Here is an 18220-nt window from a genome sequence, read left to right as displayed (position 1 = left end):
AAACACTGGTAGCCAGAGTGCCAAAACCGTCAAATAAGTGTGTGTATTTTAAAATTCCAACCCATTGCCCAGGAAGCCCACCGAAAATAAATGTGAAGGCTGACTGCTATCTTTATTTCCGTATCTATCGCAGTGTCGGCTTTTACGTAAAAAAACAAACATTTACCGCTACTGCCTCCAGAGTTGGTGGGATCAACGTTATCTTTGTGTGCAGTGGAATATTTTTAAAATTTGATTAACGGTAGCGAAGTCAGACTGTTACAAAGGTGTGAACAGTTAATTATAAGAAAGTTTATGATATAAGGTATAGGTGTGACTTAAAGTCCTATCTATTAAATTTCAAAAATATTCTGAATCTACAATCAAATTAAATTCAACCATAAAATTAATCAAATTAAATTCAACCATAAAATTATAGTTAATTGAATTCAGCGAAATGTTTTTAATCCATACAATAATGCAGAGCTACTTTACCTGGATGCTAGAGTCCACTGCTCTGGGTAGATTTAAGTGGGTGATAATAAAAAAGTTTTGATATTTATATTTAAAAGATAAATTAAATATTTTTTAATTATAAAATATTTAATTTATTTATATATGGGATTAATTTAATTGGTTGAGTTAATATTGTAAAACATTTTGTTATTAAAAAGTTAGGGGTTCAATTTTCTGAACACTATAATAAAAAATTGACGTACTACAAATATTCTCTAAATGTAATGATCACTCTCCAAATTCCATAAACCACATTAAAAAAACAACAACATTCAATTTTATATTAATAAAAAATATATTTAATTAAAATATATTATAAACTATTTAAATTATTATTATTATATTTTAATTAATATTTTCAATAATATAATTTATCATTCAACAAATCACTTGAATATAATATTTTCTTGATTTTTTTTTATTAATTTAACAATATGTTGACTCAAAAATAACTTCCAAGTGCAAACAATACTTAATATGAATATACCAACATAAATCCATTTTAATCACAAATCTAACATGAGCTAAGAGGGATTAAATTTATTCAGTGCAAACTTATTTTAGAGAGAAAGAAAACAATGTGTCATTTTTCATTGTTTAAATTGTATAATTGAATGATATATATTTTTAAGGGAGTAGTCTATAATGCGACTTTTTGGAGATTCCAATCATCCGAAAAGCGCATTATTCCGCCGTCACCTCGCACTCTGACTGCCTATTTCAAATTCACCAAACCCACCAATGCCTTAACGAGCGTATGGCAATCGCGCCAACTCGATTTGAAAAATTCATGTGAACCGGAGCATTATAGACTACTCCATAGTTAAGCGCCTTCAATTGCAGCTGGGTTCATAGAATTACAATCCAGTTTCTGCACAGTGGGGGGAATACCAAATTATAACTTGGTGAGCTCGTACGTTTGTTACTCTAGCCTGCCCTCCTTTTATATGATCCTCCTCCAGTCATGTACTCAAAAACAATTGAAAACCATTGTTTTTCTGGCTGAAAAATCTTCAAAAACGTGATACTAACTGTTATTGAATTAATGCAGACTTTGATGTTCAGGTTGCTCTGTAACGCCTTCCGACAATTGTGGGAAGCATGCTGGAATTGATCCGTGGACTGCAATATTGGGATCATGGGGCGTAATTGTGTAGGTCTGTGTGGGGGATATTAATCAGAGAAGCGTGCTAAGGCCATGCCATCCCACTTCTGCTGCCACTAACGTGCCTCCAACTGAGCCATAATTTCATGTTTCTCATCCTATAAATCCTACTGCTGCATCAAATCTAATGAACAGTACAGGCAGCCTGTGTCTTAAAAAATTCAGCAGTTCTGGTAAGCCTTCTTAATCACAGTTTTCCCAGCTCACAGTTATGTTATAGCTGAAGTAGTTCAAATTCTTTGGATAGATATGTTTCACAGTATCCAGGATTTGTTTGGAAAAATAATAATGTTATAGTTTAGACTCTCAATATTGTTTAAAAAATATTGAAGGAGAATGGCTCTGGTGGCTCTAGTGGTAGGGTTTAATTCCCTTTATCAGGGTTTTATTTTTCAGATACAGGGTTAAATTTCCCTCCATCCTGGTTCTATTCTTAGGAAACATGTTAACTTGGGTTGTTAAATTATTATGAATAATTCCTATAAACCCTTAAAAAATATAGAATATTAATATTGTTTTGTATATTTATAAAGTTGAGAATAATTAATATTATTTTGTTACTAATGGAGAAAATAGTTACGTTGTTGTAACTTTCTCCCTAGTTTAGGATTAGTTCCTATAGTTATGGGGTTTGGGTGCAACTTCCTATTTCCTAGTATTGTATTTATTGATGTAATCTTTGATTGATTGATGAATAGAGTGGAAGAGAGTGATCTCTCAAGTTTGATGAGTGTAGTCTCCAGGTGCAGGCCACACCTCAGAGCTACATCTCTTTCTTTTCAATTTTTTTCACATTTTATCTTGGTATCAGAGCTCAGAGTGAGTGAGCCTGATCTTTTGTCACCTGTGAGGCTGAAGTGCCTGTAGTAGCTAGCTTGCCTGTGTGGCTGGAATAGCTTGTGTGGCTTAAAGTGCCTTTGTCGTTGTGTGTACACGAGAGGTGTGTGCTCGATTGAGCAGGTGGACTGCAGAACACCTGGCTCGGACTCGAAAATTTTGGCGCGGATTTTTCACGGATTGGCGCGGATTTTGCGTTGACAGTCGCGCCAGAAAAGGAATTAGCGCGGATATTGAGGAATAAACTATGCCAGAGTGCCAAAAATCCCGATTAGCGCGGGATTTTACCAGGAAAGTCGCGCCAATTAAAATACTCTAAGCGATTTTGAATTAGCGCGGATTTTTCGCTCGGGGTAGCGCCAAGGGGATCTGTGAATAGCGTGAACTTCGTTTGGCACTCTGCAAACGGTGCAGAATGGCGGAGTTGTAGATCCGTCCGGGAGAGACAGATCGGGAAAGCACCAGAGGAGATCTGCGGGAAACCTCGACTTTGTTTGGCGATCTGCAGGGAGAGCAGGATCGGCGAAGTGGCAGATCAATCCGGGAGAGGTGGATCGGATCAATAGTGATCAGATCATTGTTTCGGCTGTGTTGGAAACGCCGAATTTTCTCATTGGAGCGGGAGTGCCAGACACTGCAGATCGGTGGCAGAGGTGACAGATCGATCTGACAGGTATTTTTTTTTTGTTGTTGCTGTTAAGAATTTTCACAATGAGTAATACGATGGAATCTTATCTTAACGAGTCTGGTAAACTCAACGGGTCTAACTTCACGAATTGGAAGTTAGAGATCCAAACCCTGCTCGAAGGTGCGAACGCTTGGACTATAGTGACAGGCGATGAGCAGAAGCCGACTGCGAGCACGTAGAAGGAAGACTGGGAAAAACGAGAAAACAAGGCCAAGGTCCTGTTAAAGATGTCTGTGAAAGACAATGTCATTGCACACATCAGAGACTGTAAAACGTCCGCAGATATTTGGACGAAAATCAAGAATTTGTATGAGACCCAGAATACAAACAGAGTTTTGGCTCTGAAAAGCAAGCTATTTTCAATGAGGATGGACGAAAGGGATTCTTCTACTGCATTTGTCGCACGAATTAAGGATGTTAAAGATGGATTGGTGGCCATTGGAGTCGCGGTGGCTGATGAAGATCTTGTTGCAATTAAAATGAATGGGATGCGTGATGATTTCCAAACCTTCATCACTGGAGTCTTGGCAAGGGAGAAAACACCCACGTTTGATGATCTCACTGCGATCTTGCAGCAAGAGGAAGAGCAATGGAAAAATCTGAATCTGAACCCCCAAAGTGACGATCTTGCGCTGGTGGAAAAACGACGACTATCGAAAGGGAAGTAGTCACAACAGCAATCAGTCCAGAAAGGAGGAACAACACACAAACATCACTGTCATAAAGGTATGCTTGCAAATCATTCTGAAAAGAAATGATTTTATTGTGGAAAGAAGGGTCATGTACAAAGAGATTGTTATTATAAGAAGCAGGCTGATGAGGCAAGGAGGAGACAGGTAAACCCAAAACACAGAGGATATTTTGTTGAAGAAGAAGACTTCAGTCATGAATTTCGACTGTTCATAGTCGACTGTGCCCTTTTTGCATCAAATGAAGATGACATCTGGTATGTCGATTCCGGAGCATCCTCTCACATGACAGGTAATAAAGAATTTTTCGACAGTCTTGAAGAAATTATAAATGGATCAAAAATATATCTAGGGGATGATAATGGATATCAGATTAAAGGTCATGGGGTGATTTCAGTTAAGTTACCAAATGGAAAAATTAGTCACCTTTCAAATGTTTTATATGTACCTGGAATAAAGAAAAACCTGATATATGTATCCATGATGGCTGACCAAGATATGAATGTCGAATTCTTCAAGACTCACTGTGTGATAAAGGATTGCAGGAATGAAATTGTTGCAACAGGCATGGGAGTTGGAAGCCTATATAGATTGGATGCAAAGAGCATATCAAAGCAAGCCATGGTTGCAAGAGAGTCGACAGCTGAACAACTCTGGCATCAGAGGTTTGGTCATCTGAATTTGCAGGATCTCATGTTGTTACAGAAGAAAGGTATGGTCGAAGGTCTCCCCATCTTTCGTAACATTCAGTTAAACTGTGAAGGTTGTGCCTTAGGAAAGATGCACAGAGAATAGTTCCCTGTGCATGATAGGAGGAGGCAAATAGAAATCTTAGAGCTAGTGCACACTGATGTATGTGGTCCCATGCAGACAAGGTTGCTAGGGGGAGCATACTATTTTTTTTTGTTTACTGATGACTACACTAGGTATTCATGGGTTTATTTTTTAAACAAGAAAAGTCAGACTTTCCAATGTTTTATAGATTTCAAAACCCTGGTGGAAAGACAGTTTGGAAAAAGTATTAAAATTCTCCGATCTGATCAAGGAGGAGAATACAAATCAAAGGAATTCATGAAATACTGCAAATCTCACGGGATTGTTCAACAGTATACAGTGCCGCACACACCACAGTAAAACGGAGTTGCAGAGCGTAAAAATAGAACCCTGGTAGAGTGTGTAAGGAGCATGCTGCAAGGTAAGGGTCTATCTAATACTTTTTGGGCAGAAGCGATAAATACTGTTGTATATTTGAAAAATAGAAGCCCTACTAGGTTTCTTGGCTTCAAAACTCCTTTTGAAGCCTTGTATGGATTTAAACCAGCAGTAAATCACTTAAGAGTCTTTGGGTCAAAGGCATTTGCACATGTACCCATAGCTGATAGAAAGAAACTAGACCCTAAGGCAGTCAAATGCATCTTTGTTGGTTATGGCACAGAGTTTAAAGCATACAAATTGTTCAATCCTGAGTCTCATAAGACATTTGCAAGTAGAGATGTAGTCTTTCATGAACACGTACAGGAAAGGAAAGCTGATGTTGGAGATGATTGGCACATTCCATTGCTGTTGGAGGAAAGCAACGAGGATGAAAGGGAGCAGGAACAGGAGCAAAAAGAAGAGAATGAAGAAGAACAACAAGAAGGTGAAAGACCAGGCCCAGTTATTGCAGAAGAAAACAAATTTGAGGTAAGTCCCCTACCAAGAAGGTCAGGTAGGAAGACTCAATTACCATTGAAGTTGAGAAACTATGCGTTGATGTCAAAGTTTTTGAACATTATAGAGCCCTCTAATTATAAAGAAGCTAGTCAATTTGAGGAATGGAGAGTTGCAATGAATGAGGAGATGGAATCAATTCTTAGAAATAATACTTGTGAATTAGTAGAGCTGCCTAAAAATAAAACACCTATAGGAAGCAAGTGGCTGTTTAAACCAAAAATGAATGCAGACGGAAGTATAGATAAGTTAAAAGCTAGGTTGGTTGCAAAAGGATATTCACAGAAGGAAGGTATAGATTTTGATGATACTTTTGCACCTGTAGCAAAGCTAAATACAATTAGAATGCTTATTGCTTTAGCTACTAAATGTAATTGGGAATTACACCAGCTTGATGTTAAATCTGCATTTTTAAATGGTGATTTAAAAGAAGAAATTTACTTAGTACAGCCAGAAGGATATGTAAAGCAGGGGAAGGAACATCTTGTTTGCAGATTGAAAAAGGTTTTATATGGTTTAAAGCAAGCACCCAGGTCTTGGTATGAAAAGGTTGATTCTTTCTTTGTAGAGTATGGTTTCCATAGAAGTTTAAATGACCCAAATTCGTATACCAAGTACAATAACCAGGGACAGATTATTTTGATTTCTCTATATGTGGATGACATGATTTTAATAGGAAATGCAGAGGATTTAATTAGAGGAATCAAAAGGCTTATGGCACAAGTTTTTGAAATGAAGGATCTCGGAAGCCTTCACTATTGTCTGGGATTAGAAGTATTCAGAGATACTGGGCAAACTTTTCTTACCCAAGGGAAGTATGCTAAAAATCTGTTGGAAAAGTTTGGTATGGATCAGTGTAGAACAACAGCGACACCTTTGCAGCAGAATCTGAAATTGAGAAGTGATGATGGCACTAAGGAGGTTGATGCCACAATGTACAGACAGCTGGTTGGCAGCCTGATATATCTTACAACAACCAGACCCGACTTTGCATACTCAGTTAGTGTATTAAGCCAATTCATGTCAAAACCGCGTGAAAGTCACTGGACAGCAGCAAAAAGCGTGTTGAGGTATCTTTGTAATACTGTTAATTTTGGTATTTTATACACTGATGTATCTGATGTTACTCTAGAAGGTTTTTCAGACTCAGATTGGGCAGGTAACCTGGATGATCGGAGGTCCATCACAGGTTATGCAATTAACATAGGTTCCGGGGTAATTGCATGGAGCAGCAAGAAACAAAGTACTGTAGCTTTGTCATCATGTGAAGCTGAATATCAAGCATTGTGTGCAGCAACATGTGAAGCAATCTGGTTGAGGAGACTTCTTAACGATGCAGGAAAAGAACAGAAGCAACCCACTTCTATCAAAAGCGACAACCAGAGCGCTATCAAATTAGCATACAATCCCGTGTTTCATAAAAACACCAAACACATAGACACCCAGTTTCATTTTGTTAGAGAAAAAATACAGTCAAAATAAATTGTTGTCGAATATTGTAAAACTTGTGACAATGTGGCTGATATTTTTACAAAGCCTCTTGCACGAGTGAAATTTGAATTGTTTAGAAAGATGCTAGGAGTTTAGGAGAACACTTTCTCCATTAAGGGGGGGAGTTGAGAATAATTAATATTATTTTGTTATTAATGGAGAAAATAGTTACGTTGTTGTAACTTTCTCCCTAGTTTAGGATTAGTTCCTATAGTTATGGGGTTTGGGTGCAACTTCCTATTTCCTAGTATTGTATTTATTGATGTAATCTTTGATTGATTGATGAATAGAGTGGACGAGAGTGATCTCTCAAGTTTGATGAGTGTAGTCTCTAGGTGCAGGCCACACCTGAGAGCTACATCTCTTTCTTTTCAATTATGTTCACATTTTATCTTATAATAGAATTTTACTGTTAAAGATTTTCTTTTTTGCAAATTTTAATACCATTTCAAGATTAAATTTTTAGTTTTTACATATTTGTATTATGGAATTATTTTTTGTAACCACTGCTAAGATATTCAATTTGATGGTTCTGCAGATCTGGATTATCTTACTGAGGATTCTGGTGATATTGTAGCTCAAATAGAGAATTTCTAAGGTCGGTTAAGCCTAGATGATCATCACAAGTCAAATTTGTATATCATGGCTATTGATCACACCGAACCAGTAGCTGCAGCCTCTCCAGGTTTCGAAGGGTTTGAAAAGAGGCTGGAAATAGAATTTCGCCATGGTTCAACAGAACCAATATCATTAGAGAACATTTACTTCTTAAGATCCCTTTCCAGAATGGCCTTGGACGAAATTCTTTCAGCTGCACAGTGTACTATAGTCTCAGCAATGAGCAACAAGGCCATGGATTCTTATGTCCTCTCAGAATCCAGTCTCTTTATCTATCCATTAAAAATCATCATCAAAACATGCGGTACTACTCAGCTTCTGCATTCAATCCCTCCCCTGTTGAAGCATGCAGCTTCACTGTCCTTAACAGCCCATCATTGCAGATACAGCAGGGGAGTTTTCCTTTTCCCTGAGGCTCAGCCATTTCCCCATACTGATTTCAGCGAGGAAGTAAAGTTCCTGGACAGCTATTTTGGCAATTTGGGATCCAAGGCCTGTGTCATAGATGGAGAGTGGCATGTATACTCTGCAGAAGCTGAAAAACCAGATTGTAGTATTATCAATCCATCGTATACTGTTGAGCTTTGTATGACAAAGCTGGACAGAGACTCTGCCTCTAAATTCTTCAAGAAATCTGGGCTCCTAGAATTAAGTGCAGGAGACATGACAGTCTCTTCTGGCATAGCAAACATACTTCCAGATTTCCAGGTCTGTGACTTTGCATTCGATCCATGTGGCTACTCCATGAATGCCATTGAAGACCAAGCTTATTCTACAATACACGTGACTCCAGAGGAGAACTGTAGCTATGCAAGCTTTGAAATCATGGATTACAGAGCTCGAGATTTACATGACTTGATTTACAGAATTGCCTCTGTTTTCAAGCCCTCGGTACTGTTATTCTCTTTATATTCTTGGACATCTAAAGACCAAGAAGAGAAATTAGGATTTTTGTCGCCATTACCGAAGAAATATGATCTCCTAGGCTACGATTGTAGAAAATCGATTCGAAAAGAACTGAGCGGGGAGGCGTTCTGAACTTCTTTTCTTTTAGCAGACGCCGTGACATGAAAAACATTATGTGATAGGTATCATCCTATATCAATTTTTGGCTACTCCCATGGAAGAAGACTGGAGTGTGATGATTACAGAATACAACCTATGATTTCTTGGATGTAATTCCTTAGTGATAACTAATGAAATCCACCACACAAGGAATTTTATCAATCTAGAGATTATACAATAACTTGAAAATACAGTGAAAATATCATTTTATTTCCCAAAAGTCCTAACAACCAGAAAATGGTGTACCAGATACAAGATTATTTTTTCTATGTGGTTCATTTGCCAATTTTTATAAGTTTGAAAAACAAAAGCCTCTTGTGAATTGCAGGTTCTCGCTTATTATTAAATATAATCCCTGTTTTAATTTTTGAAAAACTAGAGGTGGTTATATTCTTGATACAGTATCTACCATATTTGGGCAAATCATTAAATTCGGAAACCATAACCTTTAATTGTGTTGAGATTTTAAGATAAGCGATACAAATAAATTTAAGGATCCAATTGCTTCCTCATCCAAGGCCAACACAAAACCAAATGATTCTCACCATGAAACTCTCAAACAAACTGATGATATCAACAATCAGCGAGAAATGCTAAAAACTTACCCAACAGGAAGGGGGTTGTAATTTAATAGCAGAGACTGAATTCAATGTGTCCTCCTCCATATCTTTAACCATGGAATCCATTAACTCGTTCATGTTATTATTTTCTTTAGGCCCTGCAGTCTGGTCACTCATAAACTAATTCGTCAATCATAAACTAACTCATCAAGTGGCCAATATAAAGTCTATGTCAACAAAAGACCATATATATATATATACACACACACAGTGAGATTCTTGCAGGAGTGATTGAATTTTAAGGAATATGCAGTGAATAGAGGATCAGGGAGACTATGAAAGGAAAGAAACTAACTACTTCTAAAATGACCAGGCAAACCTCTTAGAATATCACAATTCATAATGCTAAGCCAACTTCTTGGAACCATAATAGAAGTAGAAAAACCATAACTGTGTTCTTGAAACTTAGGAGCACATAATCAGAAAACCATTAGTCAAGAAACTATCTATTAGACACTGTAAGTACCACCATCTAGCACAGAAATTTCTATTTGGAACCAACGGCCTAATCTAAACAAGATAAAACTTGTATTCTGAACCCATAATAAAGTGCAGCGAAACAAAAATGCAGTAATAGAATCTTCCAAATAAAAATTGTATATGGTTTGATCAAATATTCAACATCTGAACCCATAATAAAGTGCAGCGAAACAAAAATGCAGTAATACACTCTTCCAAATAAAAATTGTATATGGTTTGATCAAATATTCAACATCTACATAATAGAGTTTTTTAAGACTGCAATTCAAATACACTATAACACATGACAACGATAATGAAAGTTCAAAATAAGATCAAGTTATGGTATTCATACTTTGGTAAAGACCTAGCAGTCCTCTGATTATTTTAAACCCCTTATCAGATACTGTGCCCTCTGATGTTCCTTTCTTTTGACTAAGGAGGTCAATCACTGAAAGCTCTTGTTTGCTAATATTGAATTTTCTAACCCAGAACATGCTAAGGAATCCCATCACAAGTTTTTACCATGTATGAGATGAACTAGAACAAACTATTAGTGCATGGAAACCATTAATATGATTTATATATTAAGCAATGAGAGGTCATTGAAAAGAAGTTAAAATATTTAAAACAGTCTTGTTAATGCTTCAGAGCCTATAACAAAGAAGTTCACTGGGTCATTGAAAAAAACCCAACAAACTTTGCGAGGAAAAGTTGTCAAGTTTGACTTCGCTACTAAATATTGGAAAGCACAAAAATATTAAAAAAATTCACACTTTGTGTTTAAAAAATAACTTTTGGGGCTTTACAGAGAGGCAAGCAGGTTTTCCTGACTGGGCAATGAGTCAAACTCATTAACAACCCATCAGACACCAGCACATACTCACTGTTCAAACAGTTCCTGCAAAGTCAAAATTGCTTTGAATCACCAAGGCCTTCAAACAGCAGGCCAGGTTTGACCCGCAACACCAGGCCAAACTAAACAGGTCTGTTAAAACTGCTTGTTAAAATTGTTTGTTACAGTAGATTGAGATCAATAAATTAAATCTGGAAATTTAAAGGGCTACAACAGAATATTTGTTTCTGCCATGATCGCTGCTACATAATTTCTGCTGGAATAAGGATCATAGGTATTAATCCTACAACTAGACTTCTGTGAGTAAATGTTCATTGTGATGTGTAAAATGGAAACAAACTGCCAAAATGCCAGCCTTCACATGAGTACACAGAAGGTTATCAATTCAGATTGCTATGAAATGACTATACTAACATACTCTAAAAAAATTGATATGTGGATAGCTTCAAGGCTCTCTCAGCCAACCCCTGGCACAGGTTCTCAGAGTATTGTCAACCTAATATGTGACGTAACTTTGCTTCATCTTCTATATTAGAATCCCTGTGGAGAGAGGGCTTCCACCATGGGAATTCAATGTGTTCTGTTCTGAATTCTGACTGAAATGATATTATGGATTTTAGTAGAAGGGGCATTTGAAGATGTGTAGTAAGTTATGTTTACTACAGTCCATCTTAATTGTCTACAGTCTGCAACAACAATGCTTTGATCTCCTCTGTTGTAACATCTTCCCCAGTGGATTGTTGATCACAATGTGCAAAATAATAGAGTTAGACTAGGAGCTATTGCAGTTTAATGGGTAATCAATTGAAACATTACATTACCTCTGCTCGAAATACATCTAGTGAAAATCCATTGAGGCGACTTAAGATTGCTTGCTTAACATCAAGACCAAGTCCATCCAGAGCCTTGATTGTGGATAGAAGCAATCCTGACTTATTGGAACAGAACATGTGAATGTTTAGGACCTTCCCTTCTCTTCTACTTACCTCTGCCTGCATTTCCAGGGAGAGGATATCAAAAGGGATTCTCTTTTTCAACCAATCACCATTGATTAGATGGTTACCTAAAAGAACTCACAAAGAAACCACCAATGACAGAGAAGCCTTGAAGCTTGAAAACAGAAAGAGATTGGTTGGCAACTATGACATTCCAATGTGATCAACAATAGAAGATTTATAAAATTTTATGAAGGGTAATATGAAAAATTGAACTTGCTGATTGACAGAATTTCATCTAAGTCACAATGGTCTACCAGTGGGCCTGTCTAACCCAAACAAATGTGGCCAAGGTTTTTCTTATAAAATGGTCTCACCTTGGTCACCACACATCTAGCTATGTCTATGCACTTCTTGCCTTCATTAAACCACCAACTCCAACTTCACCTCAATTTCTACATTTTCCATTAATGCAATTATCTCACATGTATTGCTGTCACATGCCAATCTAAAGTTGTCTCATGCATTATGGGCATGCAATCACTACCACACCAAATAATTTCATACTCAACTAACTTATATGAGTCTTGTGCCAACAAACTCCAACCATAATGCCCCCCAAACCCCTTGTCACACCAACAACCCAAATGCAACACCTAATCCAATGTATCTCACCTAGTTAAGCAATTAATTCATGACAAGATAAGTAGAACCATCATAAGTCGTTACACTCATGGTTATCCCTTTACTCATGGTTGAAGTTTCCTGAGTTAGAATCTCTTGTACACCATCAAATTGATTATGCTCCAGTTGTAAAGAAAATTGGAAATGAGATCGATTTAACTCTGGTTGATCTTGAGGGTCTTTTACCTTCGGCAACCATTATGGTTGTTTCTGTCACTGCATCTACCACTAGTGGTAAGCCTCTATCAGAAGAAAACTTGCAAAAGACTTTAGATGCCTGTGATAGAGTGCTTGCACTTGATGCAGCAAAAAAGAAGGTTTTGGATTTTGTTGAGAGTAGGATGGGATACATTTCCCCCAATTTGTCTGCTATTGCAGGGAGTGCGGTTGCAGCGAAATTGATGGGTACTGCAAGGGGTCTCTCTTCACTGGCTAAAATGCCAACTTGTAATGTGCAGCTTCTAGGTGCAAAGAAAAATAATTTGGCAGGATTTTCAACAGTGACTTCACAGTTTCGTGTTGGATACCTTGAACAAACAGAGATTTTCCAGAGCACGCCACCTGCTTTGAGAATGCGTGCATGTCAATTGTTAGTTGCTATTTTTTTTTCCATGAAACAGTTGAACCAAAGACTTTTCATTTCCAATTTATTTAAACTTAACAGTTCAGGTATATAGGTTGTGGGCTGCAATGAGAAGATATATGACACCCGAAATTGGATCTAAACTTTGTAGCCAGATACTCCCAATAGGCATCTCCTAGAAAATCACCTTAACAAGTGACAAACTCCTTTTGTTCGTTGAATTTAAAGCAAAGTGGCAGCTTCTTAGGATCAAACTCCTCTACTTGATTTGGAACAAAAGAAATGAAGCACTTCGTAGCAAGGTACAAACTGAACTTTTTTTTTATTGGTATATCTGTACCCTGATCTGTGTAAATATTCACTCGTAGAACACTGTCCAAGTCCAAAAGGTTGAAATGAAAGTGGCAAACTTGTGCAAAAAGGAACCCCCTAATCACTATGTTTTCCCCTTAGCTTATTCTAGGCAATCGCAGTGCTTAGAATCAAGGCACAAACATTGGGTTTGCTGGGTTGTTCAACAAAGAAGGACATGGGAAGAATGGCATCATAGTTAGCCTCCCCTGCTTCGACAACACACTCAAAAGTTCCTTCAACTAGTTCTCCTTTTTTTGAAGCTAAGAAACACCCAAGCCCAAACGAGGGAAATATGGATAGGAACCTTTGTACCATACCTTGAACAAGTCATTATGGGAGGATCACCAAATCAAATATCAACAATTTTAGATGTACCTATTTGAATGCTTAATTTTGATTTCCTAAGTCTTGATGTCTTACTTTTTCTTTGTGTTCATCTTCATCGATGTCATTGTCTACTTTTGGAAACTATTTTAAACAATTGAACACACATGCTTTCCCTTTTATCAAATAACACCTAGAATGTTTCTTGTGCTAATCCAATTGATTTGAGCTCAATTATTTAACATAGGTTATGCTTTGCAGAACATTGTCCGACAACTTGTTTTAGTATAGACACATGAATTTTACTTTAGAAAATACCACTAATATTATATGTTTATACGATTCTAGCCATTTTGATATTTTGTCAAAGTGTTGGTTTACATACTGTTGTAGGTGACTGTTTGAGATTTTCTCTGCAAATAGGAAGGTACAATGAACATATATGCCAAAGAGACTTCAATATAACACAAATAACATAAAATCCATATGGTAGCAATATTTTTGAACATGCCAAGATCACTTTTATTAAAGATGAAAATACACATACCACTGATAACCCATGGGGTAGCCAACAATTGTGGGATAGATTGAGAAATATCAGCGAGCAAATAAGAGATATATGACTACATATAAGTGTTGCTTTAATTAAGATAAAATATCAATAGTATCAGCACCTTCCACATGGAAAATGCATACATAGGAGTATGCATATGTCACCTTCAAATGTTTGAATTTGCCTAGAAATTATGTACAAGTCCAGCAAATCGTTTTAGCATAGACACATGAATTTTATTTTAGAAAATACCACAGAAGAACTCCATTTTGAAGAAATATGAGCATGCACAACAATAACCATTAATAAATGTATTGGTAAAGTTGATTTATTTTTAAACCAAAAACAAAAAAAAGTGTTGTCAAAGAGACACATCTTCAAGTTTACATATACCATACATATCAGCTACTTCCCTTTGATATAAGAAGTGCTTCAGGTGCAAGAGTCATTGCAGTCTTTGTTGTATATAATGATTTATTGCATTCCGTCATGTGAAATTGTCATTATAAAAAAAAAGTGTTGGAAATTACCCAATGAAGAAAGAGAAGACAAGCTCATAATCAAATATGCAAGTACTTGATTATTGGACCATTGAACACTTTATTTATATAGAAAAGATGAAGTACATGTACATACTTTCAACTTATCAGAAGTTGGAACAATTTCAAACCCTATCCAGTGAAACCAAGAAAACCCTAACAACCAACTCCTCATATATAAGAATCACACCTAACAAAAGCTGGTCACTACACCAAGAATCCTCAACAACCTAGCATCATCAACTTTAATGACATTCATGACACGAATGCTCGTATGTGGGAGATTAAAGAAGAAGAAGCTGGATTTTCTCTCACAACTTGTTTGAGAAGCCTACAAGTTGGTTAACTTTTATGTCTTTTCCTCAGCCCTGCTGGTTTATTCTGTGTCCTAGTTCAATATGCAAACATTCAGACACCATATTAAAAACGGCAACAACAACCACTACACAATTTAAGAGCAAACTAAGGGCATAAACATGGAAACAAACCTGGAAAATCACCAATTTGGGTGTTGTCAATGAGCCAATCTTGTTCGGATGGAGGTTGGTCCATTGAAGAATTTTTTGTATCTGTAAGATAACAATGCAATTTCCATTAGACCAAATAATATCATGTGAATTAATACATGGATCAAAATACAAACTATATCAATTAGGGATCCCATTAAATGCACCTTGACTCATGTGATCAATAGAGCAATGGTTCTTCTATGTACATGCTTCAAGTGAAGGCACAATAGGGGGATGGTGCACCCCTGCAAATATTCAAACACTACATTAACAACATCAACAACAACCAGTGCACACAGATAAGAGAAAAGGCATAACAACAAGCCTGGAAAATGACCAATTTGGGTGTTGTCAATGAGCCAATCATGTTTGGATGGAGGGAGATTCATTGAAGAAGCTATTGTATCTATAACATAACAATGTAATTTCCATCAGAGCAAATAATATGATGTTAATTTATAGAGGCATCAGAATACAAACTACATCAATTAGGTGTCCCGTCAAATGCGCCTTGATTGATGTGATAAATAGAGGGATGATGCTTTTGTCTATGTGCTTCAAGTGAAGGTACATTATTGGGATGGTGCACCCCTGCAAACATTCAAACACTACATTAACAACATCAACAACAACCAGTGCACACAGATAAGAGAAACGACATAGCAACAAACCTGGAGAATGACCAATTTGGGTGTTGTCAATGAGGCAATCATGTTCGGATGGAGGGAGATCCATTGAAGAAGCTATTGTATCTGTAACATAACAATGTAATTTCCATCAGAGCAAATAATATGATGTTAATTTATAGAGGCATCAGAATACAAACTACATCATTAGGTGTCCCATCAAATGCACCTTGATTGATGTGATAAATAGAGGGATGGTGCACCCCCGCAAACATTCAAACACTACATTAACAAAACCAATAACAACCTGTGCACATAGTTAAGAGAAAAAGCATAGCAACAAACCCGACAAATCACCAATTTGGGAGTTGTCAATGAGCCAATCATGTTTGGATGGAGGGCGATCCATTGAAGAAGATGTTGTATCTGTAAGATAAAAATGTAATTTCCATCAGAGTAAATAATATGATGCTAATTTATAGAGGCATTAGAATACATACTACATCATTAGGTGTCCCATCAAATTCACCTTGACTCATGTGATAAATAGAGAGATGGTTCTTCTGTCTACGTGCTTCAAGTGAAGGCACAATATTTGGATGGTGCACCCCTGCAAACATTCAAACACTACATTAACTACATCAACAACAACCAATGCACATAGTTAAGAGAAAACACATATCATATAATCTCTCTATAGAACTTACTTGGGACAGTAGAGGATGCATTGTTAGAGCGAGGATGACCACGCTTGTTGAGGTGTTGAAATTGAAATGGTTCATCTTCAGATGCAGGGACATTCAAATCAATATCCAAGCTGGCATTTTTTTTGCTTCTTTTATTTTTCTTTTTAGGACTAAGGAAACTCTTCTTCCTCTTCAAAGATGACTCATAAGCACCCAACCCAAGGGTGAAGTCATAATCCATAATATGAAGATCATTAACATCATCCACAATTTTTTTAGCCAAATCAATCAATTGTTTTGTCTTGCTCATAGTAGAAGGAGGACTATTCCAAAACAGGTCTAGATAGCCAAACAACTCTTCTCTCAACAAATTAAGGTCTTCAACATTTTCATCATCCAAAATTGTTGTGCTAGTATCTGCATCAAGGTTTGGTGCATTTATACTTATCTCATGAGGGGAATTCAATGTATTAGGTGTGGTATGAAGATCCAATAAAGGGTTTGAATCCATTAAGGAGGAATGTAACCAATCTACCTTTATGGCATGCTTGCAAATGTTTCCACGAATAGACCATGGAAAATCACAAGTGATAAAATTTGTGCGATGCCATATGATAAGATATTGCTTATTAGGTTTACTTTGACTCCTCACCCAATAAGTGTGAGATATGCTCTCATGAGGCCTGCAATCACTGTCTGGAATTCTTCTAGCCTTTTCCATTGATGATTCAAGCTGCATCTCTTTCTTGTGGTTGTTCAAATATCCTTCTTTTTTTCAGAATTTCCTTGAATCGATAACATGGCTCAACATTTTTTATTAGAGTATAGAATATCCAATCCATCCTACGAGAACATTTCTTTCGTCTATCACATAGAAAGGTTGTCTTGAGATAACCATGGTATGACTCCACAACATTATTTGTCTCCTGATTTGCATGAGGAAAATCTCGGCAGCCTTTAACCCACATCCCTAAATGTAAAAATCGAACTAGTAAATATATCTTGTCGTTATAAAATAAAAAAACGTATGAACTAAAAAAAATAGTATGCGAACTTACGCATCTTTTCACCAGCAACCCAATTCTTGTGGAAATAGTCCAAAAACTTCTCCTCGGTTGCAAATTTGGTGAAAAAACCATTGATTGCATTATCCACTTCATCATTAGAAACATTTTTCATGATATAACCAAGTTCATTGAACATCTCTTTTGCTTTTTCTGAACTGCTGGCCAACCGATTAACATTCTTTAGCCATGCCCTCCTTACATGCCAAATACACAAGATCACTTCACATCTAGTGATTCTCCTACCAAACTTAATTCATTTTAAGTGAGAAATATTTAGAATGAATGCAACTTGCAATGTCAAATAAGAATATTGATGTTACCTCAAAGCAATGATTTCAGCCAATGCATCATCAACCATAAAGGCATTGACCTTCCAATCAGGACGAAGCTGAAAACACCTATTCATGAGGTGCTCCAGCCATACCGCTATATCTTGTGATGTATTACGTGACATCACCACCCATGCGAGTGGAACCCCACTTTGTTGCTCATTAAACACCGCAAGCGTGTACAACTGATACTGTCATATTAGAAAAAATGAAGTTAATTTTAAGTCAATAATCATATTGAATCATTATAACCAAAATGATTCATTAAAGCTATCATTGCAAAAATACTCACTCCATATTTATTTGTACTGAATGTTGAGTCCATGGCTATCAAGCTA

General features: G+C 36.8%; 1 long non-coding RNA gene and 2 pseudogenes across 1 annotated transcript; all 3 read left to right on the top strand.

The window, feature by feature from the left end:
- The first annotated feature begins 1316 nt into the window (after positions 1–1316).
- LOC149147950 (uncharacterized) lies at positions 1317–1623 on the top strand. The gene is made up of 2 exons (XR_016263504.1): positions 1317–1408; positions 1547–1623. It is a non-coding gene; the product is annotated as an uncharacterized LOC149147950 (long non-coding RNA).
- Positions 1624–7650: 6027 nt separating this feature from the next.
- LOC149147949 (S-adenosylmethionine decarboxylase proenzyme-like) lies at positions 7651–8778 on the top strand (annotated as a pseudogene).
- A 3734-nt stretch (positions 8779–12512) lies between these two features.
- LOC149147948 (U4/U6 small nuclear ribonucleoprotein Prp31 homolog pseudogene) lies at positions 12513–12989 on the top strand (annotated as a pseudogene).
- The last annotated feature ends 5231 nt before the right edge of the window (positions 12990–18220 follow it).

Source organism: Pinus tabuliformis, chromosome 9 (genome assembly GCF_031772625.1).
Source record: "Pinus tabuliformis cultivar Carrire ecotype Pingquan chromosome 9, CPIR1, whole genome shotgun sequence".
In the NCBI taxonomy this organism is placed as follows: Eukaryota; Viridiplantae; Streptophyta; class Pinopsida; order Pinales; family Pinaceae; genus Pinus; species Pinus tabuliformis.
This window is presented reverse-complemented; position numbering and strand designations above follow the sequence as displayed.